The sequence below is a fragment of the Garra rufa genome, chromosome 3 (assembly GCF_049309525.1).
Source record: "Garra rufa chromosome 3, GarRuf1.0, whole genome shotgun sequence".
Lineage (NCBI taxonomy): Eukaryota > Metazoa > Chordata > Actinopteri > Cypriniformes > Cyprinidae > Garra > Garra rufa.
This window is the reverse complement of record NC_133363.1, coordinates 64,150,073-64,156,720: the sequence shown is the minus strand read 5'-3', so window position 1 is coordinate 64,156,720 and position 6,648 is coordinate 64,150,073. Positions and strand designations below refer to the sequence as shown.

The following is a 6,648-nucleotide window of genomic DNA, read 5'->3' as shown; positions in this document are numbered from 1 at the left end:
GAACCTTCTTCGCCTCAAAGAACCTTATGTGAAACAGAAAGGTTCTTAAGATGTGAAAGGTTCTTTATGGAACTATTTAGACAAAAAAGGTTCTTCTATGGCATGGTGAAGCACCTTTATTTTTAAGAGTGTATGCAAATGAAATCGAGTGGCAAAGATTTCATAGAAAAAGATCTTTTCTTCATCTCAGAGCAGATGTGGGATGGTGTTTGTGTGCTTTCAGGAAGATTTGACTGTGCATAAGACAGTGGAAATGCAAATGTCTGTTGATTTGATTGAAGCCCAGAAGATGGGAAAGAAAAGACAAATTTAAATAGGGAAGGTACAACATTCACAAGACAGAAACAACATGCACACAGTCATACAGGTTAGAAGTGCAAGGAATAGTGAGAGTATCGAGAATAAATGCGATGTTACTGAGTTTGAATACAAACTTTGACTTGCTTTAGATAAAAGTGTCTGCCAAAAAGATGAATGTAAAATTTTAGAACCACTTGATCATTAATCACTAAACTGAAGTTATTATTACTTTCAGTGAAAATGTGTTTGCTGGCCAAAACATGGTTTTATGGATGTCAGCTTTTACGTAAACATTTTTCCAGCTCCAGTCAGACAGAAAAGTAGGAGGAGAAACAGAATCATGTGACTCTAATGTACTAATGTATTTCTCCCAGGAACAACATTCATCCAAACCTTAAAAGAAAGCAGAAAGAAACACAAATCGCCTGAAAATGAACATGAGGGAATTCCACAAGAGTCTGTTGTTTTTACTGGGTAAGTAAACCATGCATTCTGATTAAATATCTTACTAATACAGTCTGTATAATTGAATGTTTTGTTGGTTTATGTAATCTTATGTTATAGCTGCCAAATATTAACCATTTCCCATTTTCCCGTTTCTCATTTCCAGGGCTTTTCTCAGTTCAGACTAAGGCAGGAAAGGAAGGTGAGATTTTGTGAATTAAACGCATTACATCTTTTGTTAGTGAGTTTGAGCTGCTGTTAAACACTTTTAGCTTAAACAGTCCGGCAGGACTATTTACAATTGATCTTTCTACAAAGTATGACTGATGCCAGTTTAAAAATTTACAATAAGTATATCTGAAACTCTTAATTCATTTAAACTGAAACAGGTTTGCAACGATGCTGCGCAACATAATGTACAAATTGTGGCGCAGATGCAATTGTGATGCAAATTGAATTTTTTATTTTTTTTTCTTGGAAAGACACTAAGGAAATTACTGTTGATGGAGATGAATGAACTGTGACAAAAACGGTGGAACAAAAAAAGTGTTTGTAATCAGATTACAAACTATTTTTGGATGATAAACTTTTAAGTTGATCTGCTGAAGAGTTGGTTCCATTGTCCCTCTTTTGCATTGCAAATATCAAATATTAAAAGTGGTATTAAAAGTTGAGGTGTTTGACAATAGCAAAATCAAAAGGAAAATAATGTAGGATATTTAAAACTGAATATTTAAGCCTTTAGTGTAACTTACCGATACATAAATCTAGAATGTCAATTGGTGTTAAATGACAATTCCCCTATTCTCCTATAAACAACAGCTTTGAAAAGGGAATTGATTCTTATGTTTAACAAGGCTGCATTTAACTAGAAATTCTGTAAAAACTGCAAATGCATATTGCCAACATTCTTTGATGGCTAGAAAGTGCAAAAGAGCAACATTTATTTGCAATCGAAATCTTTTGTTTCATTATAAATGTCTTCAGTACAATCTCAGATCAATTTAGTGCATCCTTCCTGATTAAAAAATCAACTTAAAAAAAAGTGACCCCAGGTTTTGAACACTTTTTACAGTACTCATTATTTCAAAGCAGAAGGTGATAATTTTGTATTATATTACTTGGACAATTTCAGTCAGAACTGGAATGAATAATTATAAATATGTGCTTTTTTTTTCTACATGTGCCAGTGAATATAGCAACACGGGGCATAGCCAGTCAGTCAACATTATATGTGGACTGGTATGCACAAAATGCTCTGGATGGAAGCAACAAAACCTGTACTCATACTGAAACGCAAACTGACCCATGGTGGAAGGTGGATCTGCTAAACACATACAGCGTGAACAGAGTGACCATCACTAACAGACACAACTGCTGTGAACAGAGGATAAACGGTGCAGAGATTCGGGTTGGAAGTGATTCTTCAGATGTTCTCAGCAACCCAATGTGAGTGTTTCTGATATTCTTCCCAGTGGGCAATTGGTGTTGAAAAGACATCAGAATGAAATCCAAACCAGGTCCCATATTCACAAAACATCTTAAGGCAAAAAAAATAGCTCTTAACTCAGCGATTTAGGAGCAATGTGCATGTCAGTCCTGAATTTAGGACCCCCAAACTTTTTGCTCTAAGAGTATTTCACAAAGCGTTTTAGTGCTAAAACTAGCTCCTAAACCTGTGAAACGTTGGAAGTAGTGAAGAGGACTCCTAAGTCACTAAAACCAAATCCCAGCTATCCTAAAACGGCTGTTGCTGCCTTAAAACTTAAACTTTTTAGAAGCACTCTGCATTTATTTGCACACATATGTTTTCACATGCAATTTTTTGGGGGGTTTTGGAGGTTATCCATACTACACAATTTCCTTTTATTATATCCTTGTTTTAATTAACATGTTGCAAAGAAGTAACAGCTGTTCTTGTGTCCAGTTTGGTTTTCTTTTAAGTTTCCATATCTTACCATCAGCCATGATTTTTCTATTCTGTCAATAAAAGGCTGTTTATATGCTTATCAGCACACATGTAAGAAGCTGACAAACAGCTGAACATATATTTCTACAAGTAGTGACACTTAGCCTGCATTTTAAAATCTTTATTTGAATATGGCAACATTATATTGCACTCTAGTCAAGTCAAGTCAAGTCAAGATTATTTATACAGTGCTTTTTACAATACAAGTTGTGTAAAAGCAACCTTACAGTATTAAAATAATAAATATTTTTTATGAACAAATCTCTGACAGAAAGAGTCCTCCCCTATCAGCCAATCACTGTGTGCATAGTTATTAGGCATGCTGACATCATCCATAGCAATGAGGTCAACCCCGTCCCTACTCGTCACTTAAAGGGATAGTTCACCCAAAAATGAAAATTTGATGTTTATCTGCTTACCCCCAGGGCATCCAAGATGTAGGTGACTTCGTTTCCTCAGCAGAACACAAAGGAAGATTTTTTAACGAAAACCGCTGCAGTCTGTCAGCCAAATAATGGAAGTGGATGGGCACCAAACCTTTAAAAGTAAACAAAAACACGCACAAACAAATCCAAATTACAACCTGCGACTCGTGACGATACATTGATGTCCTAAGACATGAAATGATCTGTTTTTGCGAGAAACTGAACAGTATTTATATAATTCTTTACCTTTGATACACAGCCACGTTCCTCTGTCATGAGCACGAGTTTAGCATCCGGCTCGTTACACATGTAGTGCTCTGGTGTAGAATACGCAAACGCAAAAAAGTGCACAGAGATTATGGGTATAGTGGCTATTCAAAATGGTAATTACTTGCGCTTATCCTGATTGTTCAAACAGATTCAAAGCTAAAAGATTACGTTTACGCAAACTCATCCGGGACTTTTCACTGATTTCCCCTTCTGGCGTTTGCGTATACTACGCCAGAGTGTGTTCACACGTAACGAGCCGGATGAAAAGCTTGTGCTCATGACAGATGGACGTGGCTGTGTATCAAAGGTAATAAATGGTATAAATACTGTTCAGTTTCTCGCAAAAAAATGATCGTTTTGTGTCTTAGGACATCAATGTATCGTCACGAGTCGCAGGGTGTAATTTGGATTTGTCTGTGCATGTTTTTGTTTACTTTTAAAGGTCTGGTGCCCATCTATGTCCATTATTTAGCTGACAGACTGCACCGGTTTGAGTTAAAAATCTTCATTTGTGTTCTTCTAAAGCAGAGGTCTCAAACTCAATTCCTGGAGGGCCGCAGCTCTGCACGTTTTCGCTCCAACCCTAATCAAACACACCTGATCCAGCTAATCAAGCTCTTCAGGATCACTAGAAACTCCAAGCAGGTGTGAGATGGAGCTGGTTGGAGCTAAACTCTGCAGAGCTGCGGCCCTCCAGGAATTGAGCTTAAGACCTCTGTTCTAAAGAAACAAAGTCACCTACATCTTGGATGCCCTGGGGGTAAACAGATAAACATCAAATTTTCATTTTTGGGTGAACTATCTCTTTAAGACTTCTCTCTATTCCTTAGTAAAGGTTTGTCTCAGCAGCTTTGTAAATAGTTTTTAGGAGAAAACTCTTAGCTAAAAACTTTTACTGATATTTAGGAGATCTCTTAGTGGTAAGATAAAATGTTTTGTGAATACGGGCCCAGGTCATATATGTAAATCAAACTGTCATCCGAAACTTGACAGTAGCTGTGTTTCCATCCACCTATTTTTATGCGCATTTTGGAATATCGCATAAAAAAATCTCTGAATGGAAACTAAATAAATTCTGAAAATGCACATAAAAAAATGTATGTGCACAACTAATTAGGATATATATTTTTATCCGATAAGAAAAAAAAATGCGCATAAACTACGATGGAAACACTTTTACCTAATAAATTCCTCCATGCGCATTAAAAAGTCATGTGACTTTGCACGCTGGAATAGGAAAACTTGACTAACCAGCAGACCCATCTTGTTGCACCGCATCAGAAATGGTAATTCTGAAATGTTTCCTTCATTGGCTTCGTCACTTGCCCACAACGCCACCAGCCCTGCTGTCGTTTTGATTATTTTATAGTAATAAAAATCATTTAGTTTAGTTCGAGAACAAACAGTACAATTAAAAACTGAACGCGGCTGCTCAATGCAGTGTGCCTAACAACAGTCTCATCCGCGAGTCCGATTTAATTTATCACGAGTAGTGTGAGTCGAGTGAGGTGAGAAAAGCCAGGCCTTGCCGAAAGACTTAGTTTTGAAATGAGATGCAAAACCGTTTTTATTTTTATTTTAAAAAGGCCTGTCGAATGCTTTCGTTTATCTAAAAGATGATTTTGGAAGCTCATTGGAAGAACATTTGTTTCTTATTTATTTGGTTCCACCGTGTTTGCTGATTTTCAGTCGGCCTATTTTTTCTAATTAAACTTTGTGGAAGTTACTTAACAGTAATTTATTTATTTTTTGTTAATAAATTAATCATTCTATGTTTTATATAAACTAAGTGAGTTTGTCGTACTGTTTAGTTGTTGTCCATTCAATCAATTGACGCCAAATTTACGCGAACTCGAAATTAAAAGTAAAATGCTTACGGACATTTACAAGCTTTTAAAGTGAAGAAGAGTGTGCACTCTGTGATACCGGTACTGCCTGTGTTGTCACGTGTTAATTAACCAGTGGGGAAATTTCCTCACAGTCGCATCCCTATTGCTCGCCCTGAGGTGCAAGCATGTCATTTTTATGTACAGTATGTATATACAATATATATATATAATATAAAATATATATATAAAAATCAACCCAGGCCCCTCCCACCACTATTGATTAACATGGCTGTTTTAGCACAGACCTGCCCTGAGTGAGTCGTTTCAACGTCTGAGCAGGGTAGACAAGAATGACTGAAATGTTTTGTTGTTGGATGTAATATGAACATAGCAGTTGTCATTTTCTCCTGGCATCTGAGCCACTGAAGATGCAAACAATCAGTTCTTCAAAGGAAACAGAAATGAGTAGTTCACCTATCAAGTCTTCGGGTTCAAGTCACTTGTTGCCAGTCTTGTAGGGTATAGCGTTAACGCAGTCCTGGAAACAGTATTGATTAGTTCATCTCTCCAGTGTTCAGGTCCAAGTCGTTTGTTTTTTTGTCATGTGACGTGGCAGCAGCAGTGGATAGGGAAATGAGTTAATAATTCCCAACCTGATTTACAAGCACATGATGCATTTCTGGTCTAAAATTGTAGCTTTTTATGTCTCACAAATTATACATTTGTGAGTTTCTGTAAAGCATATGGAAAGTATGTACATAATAACAGCATAGCTACAGTTAATAATACGTTTGTAATCTTTGTAACATACTAAGCTGGGAAGCGGGCACGTGACAAAAGAATGAAAGACTGGAGAAGTGAACTAATCAATACTGATTCCAGTACAGACTGCATAGCTTCAGTTTATGGTGATGTGACCTGAAAAGAATGAACGATACAGGACGGCTCAGCAGGTGAGGGAATCTAACAGACTGTATAACCTGAATCAATGAATTCATCGTTTCTGCTTCTCATTATTTGGTCTTGGTTGCATTATTGTTTTAGTGCATTAATAGTATTTTCCGAAACGTTGCATAAGTAGATGTGTTGTGAAATTTGGGCGATACAGATCTGGCCATTTAAAATGTGCGCACGAAGCAAAGTGGTCTCGCGTGACACCGGTGTATTCTGAGGGATCTCAAAAAACACATTGAAAACAGGAAAGACATGATCAGTAGGGGGCAGTCATGTAACGCACTGAACTGAAGCGGCAGCAAACATCGCTGCAAGCTAAAAGACTCCTTTGTACGGTGACCTGGAGGGGACACCTTCGGTTCACTTATGTTTGTCGTGGCCACGACGTGGGAACGTCATATTATATCGCTGCCACGAGATGCAATTATGAGGGAATGAGATCCATTTCTTGTGGCCA

At 37.2% G+C, this 6,648-nt stretch overlaps 1 pseudogene; it reads left to right on the top strand.

Annotated features, from left to right (window-relative positions):
• Positions 1 to 731: 731 nt before the first annotated feature.
• LOC141331455 (uncharacterized) overlaps positions 732 to 6,648 on the top strand; it is an 11,466-nt pseudogene continuing 5,549 nt past the window's right edge.